This window comes from Monodelphis domestica, chromosome 3 (assembly GCF_027887165.1).
Source record: "Monodelphis domestica isolate mMonDom1 chromosome 3, mMonDom1.pri, whole genome shotgun sequence".
Lineage (NCBI taxonomy): Eukaryota > Metazoa > Chordata > Mammalia > Didelphimorphia > Didelphidae > Monodelphis > Monodelphis domestica.
Window position 1 is genome coordinate 254889086 of NC_077229.1, and position 20059 is coordinate 254909144.

Sequence of the window (20059 nt, forward strand, 5' to 3'; positions counted from 1 at the left end):
ACTGAGTTCACTCAGAGCTGAGTATGGCTCTGAGGTAAACCTCAGAGCCCACCAAGCAGGATCTCCAGGTAAAACCACAGCAGATATAGCTAGATCTTCTGTAAGATATTCTCTCCAATGAAACAGGAACCTCCAAAGGCAGTTTACAGTTTTCTTCTCCCACAAAAGGTTAAGGTAGAAAACACTCAGAAGAGAGCAATAAGCTTCCTCTCCCAGCTCAAGGCAGGAAGTGGCCGTTGCTCACTCAAACAGCTTCCTCCAGCTCCCTGTACATTCCAAGATCCCTTCCAGGAATCTCGGAATGGGCTCATGCTAGTAGCTCTGGAGACAGCATTCAATATTCTTAAACTTAACCTTATCAAAGTTTATCTTTCTATAATCCTATTCTTTATACAAGTCCTTCTCATTGGAAGTCTTTAAGCAGAGGAAGAATGAATGGATGGATGGATATATTTCATGAATGTCTTTAAGACTCAAGAATCATATAACCAACAAAAAAGAGGACTAGAAATATCCTCCAGTCCTCATTAAATCTCAGAAACTCCTTAAAAGAGGAAATACGCAACAGAAGCAAAAGAATCACAATAGTTTACACAAGCCAGAAACCAAGGAGCCTTAAAAACGTTATGAATTAACAACAGATAATACTAATCCCTACAGTGCTCTAAGAAACTTCCTAAAATGAGTTCTAAATTCTCTTCCTCCCTCACACCCCTGCCCAATCTATCAAGAAGGCAAGCAAAATTATATCAATTATACATACAAAATCATGCAAAACATTTCCATATTAGTCACATCACAAAAAAAGTTTCAAAAAATAAAGAGAGAAAATTATATTTCAATTTGCTCTCAGAGTTCATCAGCTTTTTCTCTGGTGATGAATAGCATTTTTTTCATCATGAGTTCTTTAGAATTTTTTTCTATTGAGCAGAGTGGCCAAGTCTTTCACAGTTGATCATCATTTCAATATCACTGTTATTCTGCAAAAGTATCTCCTGGTTCTTCTCACGTCACTTTGCATCATGTTTTTTCCATCATATTGTGCCATGTTTTTCCAGAAAGTACCCATTTCATAATTTCTTATAGTACAATTATTCCATCACAATCATACACCACAGCATGTTCAATTATTCCCAATTGATTAGCATTCCCCTGATTTCAAATTCTTTGCAACCACAAAAAGAGCTACTACAAATATTTTTGTACATATAGGTCTTTTTCCTTATTCTTTTATCTCTTTGGGCTACAGACCTAGTAGTGGTATTGCTGGGTTTGGGAATAGTTTCAAATTGTACTCAAAATGATTGGACTACTTCACAATTCCACCAACAGTTTGTTAGTGTACCTATTTTTTCTCAACCCTTCTAGTATTTGTCACTTCTGATGGATGTGAGGTAGTATTTCCAAGTTCTTTAAATTTTCACTTCTCTAATCAATAATGATTTGGAGAAATTTTTCAAATGACTATAGAAAGCTTTGATTTCTTTTTCTAAAAACTGTTTATTTCCTTTGACCATTTATTAATATAGCTCTTATTTTTATTAATTTGATTTGGTGTTCTATATATTTGAGAAATGAGTTCTTTTTCAGAGAAACTTGCTCTTAAATTCTTTTAGTATCACTTCATTGTCTATAATATCTTTTATCAAAATATAGTTTCCTTTATTTTCATTTTTAATTAGCTCCAATTACTTTTGCTTTGTCTGAGATCATGATTGCTACCCTTGACTTTTAAAAAAATTTCAGCTAAAGCACAATAGATTCTGTTCCAGACCTTTATTTTAACTCTGCATATGTGTTTGTTTCAAGTGTGTCTCTTGTAAACAACATATTATTGGATTCTGATTTTTAATACATTCTACTATCTGCTTCTTTTTTATGAGTAAGCTCAGTCCATTCACATTTACAGTTATGATTACTGTGTATTTCTCCATCCCATTTTCTTCTGGTTGTCCTACTCTTTCTCTTTTGTTTCTGACCACAGCCTCTCATTCTTCCTTCCCTTCTATCAGCTCCTCACCACCATATCTCTCATCCCCTTCCCCTCTTATTTCTCTATCTGGGTAAGATAAAGTCCTATTCTTGGGTGTGTATGAGTGTGTGTACACATGTGTGTGTTCTTCCCTCTCTGAATCAATTCTGATGTAAGTGAGGTTCAAACATTGACCATTCCCTCCACTCTTTCTCTCTCCACTATAAAATCTCTTCCTTGCATGTCTTTTGAGTGAGAAAAATGTCCTTATTCTTACTCACCCCCCCTTCTCTTATTGAATCCTCTCTTTCTCACCCCTTCATTTTTTATATCATCCCACAAAATCAATTCACACACATATGCTCTATCTATATAGACTCTTTCTAATTACTCTAATAATGATAGAGTTTTTTGGAATTATAGGCATGATCTTCCTATGTGGGAATGTAAACAGTTTAGCTTTATTGAATCACTTATAATTATTCTTTCATGTTATCTTTTTATGTTTCTTTTGAGTCTTCTGTTTGAACATCAGATTTCCTAGTCAACTCTAGTCATTTCATCATGAATGTTTGGAAATCCTCTAATTCATTAAATATTATACTCACTTTTCTGGTCAACTTATTTTAGCTCCTGTGCCTTTTGGAATAACATTTTCCAAGTCCTCCAATCCTTTAATGTGGAGATTGCTAAATCTTATATGATCCTGAATGTGGTTCCATGATATTTAAATTTTTTTCTTTTTGGATGCTCATAATGCCTTGGGAGCTCTGGAATTTGACTATAATATTCTGGGGGAGTTTTCATTTGGAGATCTTTCTCTAGAGGTGAAAATTGAATTCTTTCCATTTATATTTTTTCCTCGGTATATAAGATATTAGTATAGTTTTCCAAGATAATTTCTTGAAATATGATGTCTGTGCTCTTCTTTTTGAACATGGCTTTCAGATAGCCCAGTGTTTCTTAGATGATCTCCCCTGAACCTATTTTCTAGGTCAATTGTTTTTCTAATGAGATTGTTTTACATTTTCTTCTATTTTTCCTTCTTTTGACTTTATTTTATTATTATTTGGTGGCTCAGAAAGATGCTGGCTTCAACTTACTTGATTCTAATTCTTGGAATTTCTTTCTTCAGTGAGATTTTGTACTTCTTTTTCCAATTGGTCAGTTCTACTTTTTAACAAGTTCTTTTCTTAAGAGAGTTTTTGTGCTTCTTTTACCATTTTTACCTATTTTTTTAGGATGCTATTTTCTTCAGCATATTTTGGACTCTTTTACTGAACTGATAGTTCTCTTTTCAGAATTTTCTTGCATCATTCTCATTTCTATTCTTGAATTTCTACTGCTATTCATCACTTTCTTTCACTTTTCTAGGAATTCTTAATGAGTTTGGGTCCAATTATCATTTTTCTTTGAGTTTTTACTTGTAGCTGTTTTTATATTGTTGTCTTCTTATGAGTTTATGTCTTGATCTTCCCTTCCATAGTAGTAGGTTTTTATGATCAAGTTCCTTTCTGTTGTTTACTCGTGTTTTCACCTATTTCTTTACTTTGAACTTTATATTAGTCATAATCTGCTAACCTGGAGGGCAGAGAGGCATTGTCCCAGGCTTCAAATTTTTTTTCATGCTCCCTTTTTTAGTTAGTTCTGGAGATCTGAAAGTTTTCAGTGCCTCCAAGGTGGTGTTATCCAGGGGGAAAGTGTTGTCACTACTCTCCTGGTCTGAATTCTGTTCATTTCCCTAGCTACAAGTGCTATCACTCTTCTCCTCTTCTCTCTTCTGGAGCTGTGGCAAGAGTCCCTGCTTCCTTTTGACTAACTGCAAACCCTCCTTAAGGGAAGAAAAACTATTTTTTAAAGCAAGAAAAAGAGCTATCAGGGAATGGTTAAGGTGGGAATGGAAAAGACAAAAAAGGGAAAAGAAAGGGAGATCTTGACTCAGAGGCAGGAGAAGGTCCCTGAAAAATTCTCTTAAGGTGAGGAGGGTATAAATGTCTTCTAGAATGGGAGATAGGGATCTTATAATGGGTAAAATCAGCATGTACTTGGCCCTGGGAGAAATCACTTCCTCTGAGCAATTGGACAGACAATTGCCTCTCATAAAAAAGAAAATCAGAACTCCTTAGGGTAATCAGCATTCAAAAGGCTGGGATGTCATGAGAACAGAAGGAAATAAAAAAGAAAATGATCATGAAAAGTACACAGGATAGAATTGTACAGAGAAATTTCTACCATAGGGCAATTATTTTCGTCTTCACAACCTCCTGAATAAGTTGATACTTCTGAAGTAGTGTGATACAGAGAAAAGGAGGAAGGGAAAAATCAGAAAATCAGAAAAACAGAAATTGTTTAGAAAAAAGGAACTCAGGATTGATATTTTATAGGTTCGAATTTCAAAACAAACACAAAAAGAATAAAGAAGGTATAAATAAGTATAAAGATCATGAATCAAAGAACAAACATTTAGAATAGAAAGGAAAGAAAATTAATGAAGAGAATGAGTAAGGACATTCTTTTTCCCCCTTTTTTTTCATGATGAGCAATATAGAAATTAGTATTGGATGAAAGCACTGGGATAAATTATATCAAACTATTTACATCATCATGGAGGGGAGGGAGAGAAGGAAAGAGAACATCTAAATTCTAAAATGTAATAAAACAATTTTCAAAAATTGTTTCTACATGTAAATGAAAAAATATACATATATATTTTTAAAAGCACAGAACATGAAAACAATTAACAAAGAAGTTGAAAGGAAAGAGAAAGGGGATTTTTATTAACTGAAAGAAAAAAGAAGGGGAAGAAAAAGAAGAGATTTAAATAGCTAAGTAAAAGGAAGAAAGAAAAAGTAAACTCTCAAAACTACGAAAAGGGATTACACATAAGAGGAAGAATTTAAGGGTGAGAGGAAGAGTGACTTTTGGAATAGGACTGCCTTAAAATAGATTCAGTAAGAAATAACTATATGAATTAAATTCTGTTTTAAAAGATGTGAGACTTTTAAAAGTCCTCATTCAGAAAGAAGCAATACTATGGATAAAAATGAAGGAAAATACAAATTTAATTCTTATGACTTTAATTATGAATAATTAAATAATCTAATATAATTAGAGAAACCAAATAAGAAAACAAAATACCGTAATCTGTTGTTTACAAGAAACATTCTTTAAAAATCAAGGGAATATACTGAATAAAAATGAAATTCTTGAGCAAAATTTACTATGCAGCTGATAGAAAAGGAAGAGTTGTAACCATGCTATCAGACAGAGCAAAAATAAAAATTCACAATAAAGAAATAAACAAGGGAAATTATATTATGCTTAAAGGAACCATAGACAACAAAACAATATCAATATTAAACTTATATGTTCCAAATTAATTAGTATCTAAAGTCATAAATGAAAAATTAACTAAACTACAAAAAAAGACAGTATCACAATAAGAACAAGAGACTATAATGTCCCTCTTTAATATTGGAACAAATTTAACAGAAATATAAATATAAGGGAAATTATATAATTAAATAATCTGGAGAACTGAGAACTGAAACACATAGAATTCTTTAAATGAGATTAATAAAGAATATATGTGTACACACATATATATACATAATGCTTGTATATATTTCTTAGCATTACATAAATTTTTGTAAAAATTGACCAGAGATATTACAAATACCTAGAGAAAGAGCAATATATTATTGATCATAATTCAGTAAAAATATTAATAATTTCAAAAAGAACAAAAGAAAATAAATATAATTAAAGGAAGTCTTAACAATGAAATCCTAAATAATAAGTGGCTCAAAGAATAAATCTTTGAAACAATTAATTATTATATAAAATATGACAATAATGAACCACAAACCAAAATTTCTAGGATACAACTAAAGTATTCTACATAAGCTTTGGTTTCCATAGTAGACTTAAGAAGAGCTAGAGACAGGCCACACCCCAAGCATGCTGCAGAACCTAAAAACAGCCAGAAAACCCCAAAGAATTAGAGCACACCCCAATATAAGAAACTTGCAACAACAGTCCTTCCATCCCAGGAGTAGAACTAACTTTTAACATATACACTAGGACAGTGCTGGCACACTTTTTAGATGAGCAGGTGATGTGAGAAATGTCCTTAGGTATGCATGGAGAGGAGGAGGAGAGCAGCCCAGCCCCACATCCCTCTGGCTTTCTAGCAATGAACTCTGGCTAACTTTGTACTAGGATGATGATGGATGTTCCCACAGAGAGGGCTCTGAGTGCTCCCTCTGGCATGCATGCCATAGTTTCACTGCCATGGGGCTAGGGCATGAAATAGGCTGGGAAAATGGGAAAAGATAAAGAAAAAAAACACCTAACTATAAAAAGTGACTTTAGTGACAGGGAAAACAAAACACAAACTCATAAGAGAACAAAGGAAAATATGAAGTGGCATCAAGCCCAAAAAAATTCCTGGAGAAGCTCAAAAAGGATTTTAAAATCAAATAAGAGAAATGGAAGAAAAATTGGGGGAAATAAATGAGATTGATACAAGAGAATCATGAATAAAGAGTCAATAGTTTGGTAAAAGTAAAGAAAACAATTCACTAAAAACTAGAATGTACCAAATGGAAAGAGGCACAAAAATTCATTAAATAAATGATTTCTTAAAAAATCAAACTGGTCAAGTAGAAAAGTAAGTACAAAAACTCAATGAAGAAAACAATTTCCTAAAAATGAGATTTAGACAAGTGGAAGCTAAGGCCCCTTGAAATATCAAGAAATAATAAAACAAAATCAAAAGCATGAAAAAAATAAAAGAAATTCTGATATAGTTCATTGGGGGAAAAAAACCCTGATCTGCAAACAAAAGGAGAAAATATAATTGACAGTCCTCCAATCACCACCTAAAAAAATACCAAACTAAAAACTCTCAGGAATATTATAGCCAATTTCCAGAGTTCCCAGGTCAAGGAGAAAGTACTGCAAACATCCAGAAGTAAACATTTCAAATATCATGGAGTCACTGTCAGAATTACACAGGGAAAAATTAAAATTAATCTCAAATAATAAAAATATTATGTTTAGAAGATTTATTAATGATCATCAGAAATAAAGGAATGAAAAGGTAACAAAATAAACACATGCCCATGACTAATCAGCCTGTTCAAAATCCCCACTTACCACCACAATTGATGACAGGAAGCAAAGAATCCTGGGACCAGCAATTCCTCTGCCTAATATTCCCTGTCTACAGAAAGTATGCAGCAACAAGAAGTCAGTGGGCTCCTAGGAAATGTAGTTTTTAGGGTAACAGATTTCCAATTATACAACAGGACCTGCCAGCTTCTAATGAAAGGATTAGAGGACTTAGAATATGATATTCCAGAAGGCAAAAGAGATAGGATTAAAACCAAGAATAATCTCCCCAGTGAAATTGTTCATAATCTTGCAGAAGAAAATGGATATTTAATAAAATAGAGGACTTCTGAGCATTCCTGATGAAAAGACCACAGCTGAACAGAAAATCCAATGTTCAAATATAAGACTCAAGAGAAGCATAAAAAAATAAATGAGAAAGAAAAAAACTTAAAAGATTCAATATGATTAAACAATTTGTATTCCTACATTGGAAGATGATATACATAGACAGAGGCATAGGAGTAAGTTGAATGTGATGAGATGATATGCAAAAAAAACAAAATTAAAGAATGAAAAAGAAGAATGCAAAGGAAGAAGAGGGAAGGAGAGACAGATGGGGGAAAATTACCTAAATGAAGAGGTCTGAAAGAGTTAATATGGTTGATGGGGAATATGCAGAGGGTGGAAGGCAATGCTTAAACCTAACTCTCGTTGCAATTGTCTCAGAAAGAAAATAATATCACACTCAGATGGGTATAGAAATCTATCTTACCCTATAAGGAACTAGGAAGGAAGGGGGAAAAGGATATAAGGGAGGGAAAACTGAGAGAAGAAGTGGTCAGAAGCAAAATATTTGTTAGTTGGAAAAGACTAAAAGGAGAAAAAGAAGAAGACATAGGAAAAATAAGATGGAGAAAAATACACAGTAAGCATAAACTATGAATATAAATATGATGGACTCATCCATAAAACAGAAGCAGAGAGCTGAGTGGATTAAAAACCAGAACCCCACAGTATGCTGTCTATAAGAAACACATTTAAAACAGGAAGACACATAGTTAAAAAAAAAAAGTTTGAGCAGAATCTACTATGCCTAAGCTAAATTTTTTAAAGCAGAGATAAGCAATCATGATATCAGACAAAGCAAAAGCAAAAATTGATTTCATTAAAAGAGATAAGGAAGGAAATTAGATCATGATAAAAGGCACCATAGACAATGAAACAATATAAATACTAAATATATATGCACTAAATGGCACAGCTTCCAAATTCCTAAAAGAAAAGTTACATGAAATACAGGAGGAAATAGATAGTAAAAATTTTACTAGTGGGGGACCTCAACCTTCCCCTCTCAGAAGTACATAAATTCAAACAAAAAATAAACAAGAAAGAAGTAAATAAGGTAAATAGAACTTTAGAAAAGTTTAATATGAAAGACCTTTGATGAAAACTTTATGGTACTACAAAAGAATATACCTTTTTCTTAGTAATATATGACACTTTCACAAAAATTAATCACATAATAGGGCATACAAACCTCACATCCAAATGTAGAAAAGAAGTATTAAATGCATATTTTTCAGATGATAATGCAATAAAAATAACACTCAACAAAGAGCAGCAGAAAGATAAAAAATTAATTGGAAACTAAATAATCTTATACTAAAGAATGAATAGGTCAAAGAACAAATTGTAGAAACATTCAACAATTTCATTTTTTTTAAAGTAACAATTGAGAAGAGAACATATCAAAAGTTATGGGATGCAGCTAAACTTATTTAGGTACATGAGGAAAATTCATATCTAGAAATTCTTGCATCAAAAAAATAAAGAACTGGGGAAGCTTGGTGGCACAGTGTATTGAGAGCCAGGCCCAGAGATGGGAGGTCCTGGGTTTAAATCTGGACTCAGACACTCCCTAGTTGTGTGACCCTGGGTAAGTCACTTGACTTCCACTGCCTAGCCCTTACCACTCTTCTGCCTTGGAACCAATACAGAATATTGATTCTAAGACACAAGGTAGGGTTTTTTGTGGGGTTTTTTCCCCTTCAATAAACATTTATTTTATTTATTTATTTATTTTTGAAACATTCTTTTATTTGGTCATTTCCAAACATTATTCATTGGAAACAAAAATCATTTTCTTTTCCTCCCCCCCCCCCCTCTCCCATAGCCGACGCATGATTCTACCGGGTATCACATGTGTTCTTGACTCGAACCCATTTCCATGTTGTTGGTATTTGCATTAGAGTGTTCATTTAGAGTCTCTCCTCAGTCATATCCCCTCCACCCCTGTAGTCAAGCACTTGCTTTTCTTCAGGGTTTTTACTCTCACAGTTTATCCTCTGCTTGTGGATAGTGTTTTTTAGATCCCTGAAGATTGTTCGGGACATTGCATTGTCCCTAATTGAGAAGTCCATTACCTTCGATTGTACCACATTGTATCAGTCTCTGTGTATAATGATTTCCTGGTTCTGCTCCTTTCGCTCAGGGGTTTTTAAAGAAAGAAAGAAAGAACAGATCAATGAACTGAGTATGCAACTAAAAAAAAAACTAGAAAAAGAAAATATTAAAATCCTCAGCTAAACACCAGATTGGAAATCTTGAAAATTAAGAAAGAGATTAATAAAACTGAAAGTAAGAAAAGCATTGAACTAGTAAATAAAACTAGGAGTTGGTTTTATGAAAAATAAATAATAATATAGAAAAACTATTAATCGACTTGATTTTTAAAAAAAGGAAACCTAATTACCAGTATCAAAAATGAAAAGGGAAAATTCACTACCAATGAAGAGGAAATTAAGCAATTATTAGGAGCTATTTTGCTCAACAATAGGTCAATAAATCTGCAGTCTAAGTTAAATGGATGGATATTTATAAAAATATAAATTGCCCAGGTTAGCAAAAATGGAAATAGAATACTTTAAAAAACCCTCCTCAGAAAAGAAACTAAAGAAGCCATCAATGAACTCACTAAGGAAAAAATCTTCAGGGACAGAGAAATTCACAAGTGAATTCTACCAACCATTTAAAAAACAAGCAACTCCAATACTATAGAAACTATTGAGTAAAACTGAGAAAGAAGTAGTTCTACCAAATTTTTCTTATGACACAAATATGGTACTAATACCTAAATCAAGAAGAGCTAAAACAGAGAAAGAAAACTATAGACCAATCTCCCTAATGAACATTGATGCAAAAATTTTAAATAAACTACTAGCAAGGAGATTGCAACATTATATTACAAGAATCACACACCATGATCAGGTAGGTTTTATAAAACCAAATATTCCTGATATATCAGGAATGCAGGGATGGTTCAATATTAGAAAACCATTGGTATAACTGATCATATCAAAAACAAAATCAACAGAAACTACATGATTATTTCAACAGATGCAGAAAAAAGCATTTGACAAAATACAATAGCTATTCCTTATTAAAAATAATGGAAATATTGGAATAAATGGAGCCTTTTTCAAAGTGATAAATGTCTATCTATCTGAAACAATCAGCAAGTATTATCATCACTCTTACTTAATATTATATTAGAAATACTTACCAAAGCAGTAAGAGCAGAAAAAAGAAGTTGAAGGATTTGAAATATAGAATGAAAAAAACAAAGTTATCACTCTTTGCAGATGATATGATGACTTATCTAGAGAATCCTAGAGAATCAACCAAAAAAAGTAATAGAAATAATTAACATGTTCAGCAAAGTTTTAGGATACAAAATAAACCCAAATAAATCATCAGCATTTCTATTTACCACCAACAAAGTCCAACAGTAAGTGAAAGAAAAAGAAATTCCATTTAAAATAACTCTAGACAACATAAAATATCTGGAGATATATCTACTAAAACAAACGCAGAAACTATATGAACATAATTACAAAACACTCTTCACACAAATAAAGGACATAAACAATTGGAAAAATACTCATTGCTCATGGGTAGGTTGAGCCAATGTAGTGAAAAATTATAATACTACCTAAATTAATTTACTTATTTGGTGCCATACCAATCAAACTACCTGAAAATTATTTCATAGAACTAGAAATAATAATAAGAAAATTCATCTTGAAGAACATAAGGCCAAGAAAATGAAGAGAATTGACGGAAAAAAAAAAGATGAGGAAAGGAGACCTGGCTTTACTAGGTATCAAACTATACTATATAGTGGTAATCATCAAAATAATCTGGTACTGGCTAAGAAATAGACTGGTAGATCAATGGACTAGATTAGGTAATCAACACATGGTAGTTAATGTTCATAACAACTTGGTATTTCACAAATGCAAAAATCTAATCTTTGGGGAAAGAACTCACAAATTGACAAAAACTGCCAGTAAAATAGTAAAACAATATGGCAGAACCTAGTCACAGACCAGCATCTCACGCCATTCACCAGGATAAAGTTAAAATAGATACTTGATCTAGAACTAAAAGATGACATCATAAACAAATTAGGGAAGCATGGAAAAGTTTACCTATTAGAGTTATGGATAAGGGAAGAATTTATAATCAAACAAGACATAGAGAATATCATAAAAATGAATTCGATAATTTTGATTATATTAAATTTTAAAAGTTTTGGACAAACTAAATGAATATGACCACTGTTAGAAGGGAAACAACAAATTTGGGGGAAAGCATTTATAGAATGTCTTTGACAAAAGCCTCATTTCTCAAATATATAGAGAAGGAAGTCAAATTTATAAGACTACAAAGCATTCTCTAATTGAAAATTGGTGAAAGAATATGAATAGGCAATTCTCAGAGGTAGACACTAAAGCTATCTGTAGAAAACTAATAAAATGCTCCAAATCATTATTCATTAGGATATGCAAATTAAAACAACTCTGAAAAACCACCTTGCACCTGTCAGATTGGATAACATGGCCCAAAAAGGAAATGATAAGTGTTGGAGGGAATATGGGAAAATTGGGACATTAATCCACTATTGGTGGAATTGCGAACTCATTAAACCATTCTAGAGAACAGCATGGAAACAGGCTCCAAGGGCCAAAAAATTATGCATATCTTTTGATCCAGCAATACTACTACTGGGTCTGTATCCCAAAAAGATCAGAAATAGTGAAAAAGAACCTACCTGTACCAAATTATTTTTAGCAGCTCTTTTTATAGTGGAAAATAATTGGGAAACTCAGGGGTTGTCCATTATTTGGGGAATGGATGAATAAGTTGCAGTATATGGTTGTAATGGAATACTATTGTGCCATAAGAAATAACAGGATGAGACTTATATGAATTGATGCAAATTGAAATGAGCAGAGCCAGGAGAACATTGTATACAGAGAGAACACTGTATACAGTAACAGAAATATTATACAGTGGTCAATTCAGAAGAATTATCAACAAAGCAAGTCTCCAAGGTAACCAGAAGTGTCTCATGATGAAAATGCTCTCCACAGACAAAGAAGGAAGGAGTCTGAGGTAGATCAAAGCATGCCATCTTTCACTTCATTTCCCTCATGGGATTTTTATTACATGTGTAATATCTCTTCTCTTGTCCTAAGAACAATATGTAAATATATATTGCATCAAAGAACTGATACAACCTATATAAAACTTCAGAAGTGAGGGTGAGGAAAGAAGGAAGAAAATATGAATCCTACAATATCAGAAAACAATTGTCAAATTTGTTTCTACATTAACTGAAGAAATAAATTTAAAAAATTTTAAATAAAATAACTGTAGATGGGCAGCTGGGTGGCTCAGGGGATAGAGAGCCAGGCCTGGACATGAGAGGTCCTGGGTTCAAATATGATGTCAGAAATTTCTTGGCTGTGTGCAATTCACTTAACCCCAATTACCTAGACTCTACAAATCTTCTGTCTTGGAACTGATATTTATTATTGATTCTAAAATAAAACATAAACATAAAAAAGCAAATAAATAACTGTAAGCAATTAAAAATACCTAGGGTGTTCCCTGCCAAGAAATATCCAGGAACAATATGAACAGAATTATTAAACACTTTTCATACAAATAAAATCAGATCTAAACAAATTGAAAAACATTCATTGCTCATGGGTAGGTCAAGCCAATATAATAAAAATGACAATTCTACCTAAACTAATTTACCTATCTAGTGCCATACCAATAGAACTACCAAAAATAATGTTTCATAGAGCTAGAATAAATAATTACAAAATTCAAAGAACAAAAAATTACAAATATCAAGGGAATTCACGGTAGGAGGAGAATGTAAAGGAATGTGGTCTAGCTGAACTAGATCTAAAATTGTAGTATAAAGCTGTAATCATCAAACAAAACCATCTGGTACTGGCTAAGAAATAAAGAGGAACAAAAGATATTCCAATACAGGTAAGCTGTTTACATCCCCACAGCAGAAGATGCTTCTTGTAACTTCTCATGAATGTATCATGATTAGAGCAGTTAGAAGTAGTATATATAGACAGAGAGCAAGGGTGTAAGTTGAATATGATGGGATGGTATGTTTAAAAAATAAAATTAAGGGGCAAGATAGAGGAAGGCATTAGAAGGAAGAGGAAGAGAGAAACAGAACAGGGCAAATTATCTCACTTAAAAGAAGTATTAAAGAGTTAAAGTAAGTAGAGGGAAAGATGGGGAAGATGGGGAGAGGAGCACTAGAACCTTACTCTCATTGGAATTGGCTCAAAAAGGGAAGAACTATATAATAACTGGGTATAGGAATCTATCTTACCCTTTATGAAAGTAGGAGGGGAAAGCGATAAAAGAATGATAAGAGATGATAGAAAAGAGGGCAAATTGGAGGATGTGATGATCAGAAGCTAAACATTTTTGAGGATGAACAAAATGAAAGGAGAGAAAAAAGGATAAATGGTGCAGGGCGAACAGGATGGAGAGAAATACACAGAAATCATAGTGGTGAAAAAAATTTACAAGTGATTCAGATAAAGGTCTCAATTCTCAAATACAAAGAAAAAGAAAAAGACCTATTTATAGAAAAATATGTAAAGCAGTTCTTTTTGTGGTGTCAAAGAATTAGAAGTGAGGCAAAACCTATCAATTGGGGGATAGCTTAGAAAGTAATAATATATGACTATAGTGGAATATTATTATACTATAAGAAATGGCAAGCAGGATGATTTCAGAAAAATTTGAAAAAACTTATATGAACTGATTCAAAGTGAAGTAAACAGAACCAAGAAAGCATCATACATAGTGACAGCAATATTGCATCATGAACAACTGTAAATAACTTGGCTATTTTCAGCAACACAATGATCTAAAACAATCCCAAAGAAATCATGATTTTAAAACAATGCCATCTGACTCCAGAGAAAGAACTGATGGGGGTCTGAATTCAAACCAAAACAAACTTTTTTTTCACTTTCTTAGTTTTTTTGTTTCTTTCTACAAATGTATTAATATGGAAAAATATTTTATACAGATTGCTTACCATCTCAACAGGGGACTAGACTTAAGGAGAGAATTCAAGACTTGAAAAAAAATTTTAAGTTGGAAACAGTTTTTTCATGTAATTGAGGAAAAAATAAAATATAAAAAAAAGAAATAGAATGGTAGACCAATGGAGTTAATTAGGTACACAGTACACAGTAGAAAATGACCAGAGTAACCTAGTGTTTGATAAACACTTTTGTTTGGCAAAAACTGTTGGGGAAAATGGGAAACAGTACAGCAGAAACTCGATATAGATCAACAGTTATACCATATACCAAGATAAGGTGTAAGACTTAGACATAGAGTGAAAATTAGGGGTGCATGGAAGAGTTTACCAGTCATATCTATGGATAAGGGAAGATTTTATGATCAAAGAAGAGACAGAGAGCATTAAGATATATAAAATAGATTGTTTTGCCTATATTAGATTAAAAAGCTTTTGTACAAACAAAATCAATGTAACCAAGATTAGAAGGAAAACAGAAAACTGGGAAGGGTGTGGGAAGGATTTTTCAAAGCATGTGTCTCTTACAAAAGCCTCATATCCCAGATACATAGAGAATTAAGTCAAACATAATAATATAAGTCATTCCCCAATTGACAAATGGCCAAAGGATACGAAAAGGCAGTTTTCAGATGCAGAAATCAAAGTCATCTATTATCTTATGAAAAAACACTCCCAATCATTTTTGATTAGAGAAATGCACATTTAAAAACCTCTGAGATAAAATTGGCTAATATAACAGAAAATGAAAATTATAAATATTGGTGGAGATGTGGTAAAATTGGGTCACTAAATGCACTGTTGGTGGAGTTGTGGACTGATCCATGCATTCTGGAAAGCAATTCAGAACTCTGCCCAAAGGGCTATAGAATTGTATTTGCTTTAATACAGCAATATTACTACTAAATCCACATCTCATAGAGAGCCAAAAAGGGGAAAGGACCTATTTGGACAAAAAGAGTATTTCTTTTAGTGGTGACAAAGAATTGAAAACTAAGGGGATGCCCATGAATTGAGAAATGACTGAACAAGTTGTGGTATCTGATTATAATGGAATATTATTTTGCTATAAGTAATGATGAGCAGGAAGATTTCAGTAAAAAAAAACCTAGAAAACCCTACATGAACTGATGTAGAGTGAAGTGAGCAGAACCAAGAACAGTGTAATAGCAATAATGTAGCTATTCACACCAATACAACCATCCTAGACAATCCCAAGGAATTTATATGAAAATGTAATCCACCTCCAGAGAAAGAACTGATGGCATACAAATGAAGATCAAAGCAGACCATTCTTCATTCTATTTTCTTCATGGGTTGTTGCTTTATGTGTCTTCTTCTGCAATATGGCACATATGGAAATATGTTTTATATGATAACTCATATATGATCAATATTGAGTTGTTTGCCATCTCAAGGAGGGGGGGAAGAGGAAAAGGAGCACGTGGAACTAAAAATGTTAGAAAATAAATTCCAGAAATTGAGTTTCCATGCAAATTGGAAAAAAATAAAGCATTCCTGAAGAAGAAGAAAAAAAGAGGGGCTTGACCTGAACAAAGGGAAAACCAACAAAACCCAGACTAGCTCCTGGATGGAGGGGGAGGGAGTATATGGGGTGTCTGGGGAATCATACAATTTCTTCTTGTCTGACTGGTGCAGCCAGCCATGTTCTCTTTGGGATTTCCAGCAATACCTCTGAGTTGTACAACTGAGATGTGGGTGCTCCTCTCCATTAGATGGGCGCAGTGAGTATTTTCTAAAGACAATAACAGCTGTTTATAGCCCTGTTTGTGTGGTAGAGCAAAGGTGAAGAAGCTATCTGCCAGGTAATTCTTTCTGCCAACAGCCTATCCACTCCAAAGAAGGGACCTACCCTCTGAAGTCCTTCAGACTGACTTGGAGACCTCTGGCACCATCTAGAGGTTATAGAGGGGGATATAAAGAAGGCTGAAATGTCTGGCCATTCCTAAAAGATAATTCAATTGGACCCTAGTTGGTCATTGTGAATGCTAACTTGAACTAATTTGTAATTCAAAATGTCATGCTGGGGAATAATCTTTATTGGATTTCTAGTCTTCTGAAGGTTATGGAGGATAGATAGTTTTCTAGTATCATGATGGCAGAAGATGAGTAATGAGATGCTTAAGGAAAGTATACTATGAGACAAAACCTCATTTGGAACTTTTGGATCCCCTACTATCTTTTTCATTTATTGAATTGGTTTGCTCTCTTGCCAGATTTAACTTAAAAATGAATGTTATGTCTGTCCATCAGTCAACAAGCACTTATGATTTACCATGGGCCAGAAACAGTGCTAAATTCTAGATATGCAAAAAAAAAGAAAAGGAAAGGAAAAGAAAAGAAAAGAAGGAAAAAGAAAAAGTCATACAGTAGTCCCTGCTGTCAAGGATCTTACAGTTTAAAGGGGGCAATAAATATGAAAAAATATATATATAAACAGATTATATACAAGGTAAAAATAGAGAAAATCTCAAAAGGAAGGCATTAACATTAAGGAGGACTGAGAAAGGCTTCTTACAGAAAATGGGACTTTAGTTGAGACTTGAAGGAATTCAGAGAAGCTAAGAGGCAGAGATGAAGAAGGAGAGAGTTCCAGACATGAGAAATAGCCAGGGAAAATATCCAAAGTCAGGATATGGAATATCACATGCGAGGAAAAGCCAAGAGGCCAGTGTTCCTGAATGGAAAAGTACATGGTTGGGAGAAAAAACATGAGGCAAAGGAAAATAGGGAAGGTAGGAAGAGGCAAAGTTATGAAGAGGTTTAAAATCCAAAGAGAGGATTTACTAGAAAGGCAAAGGGTTATAGGAAAGCTTGAAAGGTGTAAAAGCCAGAACAGAAGATTGGTAATAGGAAGGAGGGCAGCCACTGGTCCAAGCCTGAGGATGATCATTATAGGTTTCAGAAAATTGGCTAGTTTCAATCTTTAAGCCTTATTATTTTTGCAAGCATTTTATCTCAAGACAAAACAGATGCTGGCAAGAAGGGTCCTTGAGAGAGATTTGGACCAGGACTGTTGGAAATTAGCAGAAGGGTAGCATCCCCCAGAAGGCAACAGAATTGCCAAGCTATCAGGGAGCAACAGAAGTGATGTGCTCAGATCAGCCCTTCACATTAAGAAAATTGCTCTGGCATTGATGTGAAAGATACATTGGAAGGAAACCAGAGGAAGAAAGAACAATCAAATAGAGAAGACAAGCCTGTGTTAGGGTGATGATGATATGAATGGAAAGAAGAATAAATTTGGAAGAAATATGGCAGGCTGTGAAAGAGCTTGGCTATGACTGTATAAATGAGGTAAGGGTGAGGTTTCAAGCCAAGATAATAGGTAAATAGAGAAATGGGATAAGGGGTGTTTTGGGGGTGGGGACAGATGATCTAGTCCATTTTAGGCATAGGATCATAGAACTGGAAGGCACCTTAGAGTTCATCGAGCCCAACATCTTCAATTTGTGGCAAGGAATTTGGTTTATATATCTTGCCTAAAGTCAGATGGATATTAAGTAATGAAGGAGAGATTAGAAACTTTGTCTTGCAGTCCCAAACCTAGTACTTTTTCCACTGTGCCATATGGACCCTCAGAGTCTTTCATGCTGAGTTAGATGTGCTAGGAGGTTATCCAAATGGAAAATCAGCCTATAGTTAAAATGTCCAGTTAGAGTTCATAGGAGATCTCTCCATCAGGGTCTTGCCCTGAAAATATTATAAGGGAAATAAGGACTCTTCCAGGACAGGAAAAATGTTTGTCGATGCCCACTGTTTAGGCTCTTCCTCCCCAGTGTTTTTGGTATCTTTTTAAGGCTTTAAGTCAATTTGTATGACTGAGTTCTAGTAAGGGAATATAGGTCATGGGCTAATATTATTACATACAATTGGAAGACAGTTCTAGTGGGTGCCAGGAGTCTCCTGTCCTTCAAATGAGTTCCTTCAACTGATCTGCATATGGTTTTCAGTCCTTTTAAACTCCTGGTCACCTTTTGACTCCTCCACACAAAAAAATGATTTCCCCATAGCATTATTCTGCTTCCCCCACTTTCCTCCTCCTTGGTAAGCTCCCAAGGCTCCCTATTGTCTCTGAGATCCAGTACACTCTCCTCATCTGGAATTTAAAACCTGGTTCCAACCTTCCTTTTTGCTTTATCTTGTGGCCCTTCACGCACACCTTGTTCCAGGCAAACTGACCTGCTTGTTGTTTTCTAGCCATGGCGCATGGAGGTTATAGAGTTTCAATGAGGTCATATCACTAATATATGGGAGTCTAGATTTGAAAACAAACCTCTTGACTTTGCCAAGTCTCACACTCCTTCCACTATATCATCCTGATGTTTCACCATTACATACCCAATATATCTTAAAAGTTGAGTCACAGGGATTAGTTAGGTGGCTCAGTGGATAGCCAGCCCTGGAGAGGGGACGTCTTGGGTTCAAATATGACCTCAGATACTTCCTAGCTGTGTGACCCTGTGACCCGACGTGAGGTCCCTTAACCTCCATTGCCTAGTCCTTACCCCTCCTCTGCCTCAGATCTTAGTATTGATTCTAAGAGGGAAGGATTAAAAAAACTGAGTCATGTATTTTCTTCCTTCCACCTTCAGATAGTCAATCCACATGCAGCATTTATGATCCTACAGCTGACAGAGCATTACCAACAGAAGAAAAAAAAAGAAGAAGAAGCAAAAAGTCCATGTGTCAGGAATGTGCTGAATCTAGTTTCACAAAATCAAAGAATATTAGAATTTAAAGGAAAAGTGAATTTCAACTAGTTCAACCCAACCATAAAACCACTCATCCATAATAATCTCAACAAGCTGTCAACTAGCCTTTGTTTGAGATCTCTAGTAAAGAAAAGAAGCCCATTTCCCTTTTTGGATAGCTCTGTTAGAAAGTTTTTCCAATACATAAATCATCTAACCATATCACTCCATTTAAAAAAGCAACTACCAGGCACTATACTGCTCCACGAAAGAACTTTCTTCAATCAATCAATCAACCAATCAATCAATCTTTAGACAAGAGGTGAAAAGTTCTTGATTAATTTGGAAGTCCTTGAAAGCCACTGGATAAAATGGAGCAACATCACACAGCCAGTACCTTCAGAATGGTCAAAGACACCTCGTCATGTCTCATAGGGTTTGTAAGTAATCAGCAATTTGGAATTGAACATAGGAGCATCTTTTAAAATCACCAAGGAAGAATTGCTTAGGTGGCGTGGGGAGATTTTCAATTTTGGCCTGAGTTGGGGTCTCCTCACTCCCACTCCTGAAAAGGAGACTCTTCACCCTAGTGCAAATATCAATAATATGGAAATAGGTCTTGATCAATGACACAGGTAAAACCCAGTGGAATTACATGTCAGCTGTGAGAGGGATTTGGGGAGAAGGAGGGAAAGAACATGAATCTTGTAACTATGGAAAAATATTCTAAATTAATTAATTAAAATTTTCAAAAAAAAAAAGGAGGATCTTATGAACTTCAGAGGGCTGGAAGATTTTTTGCTTTTTTCTATCCAT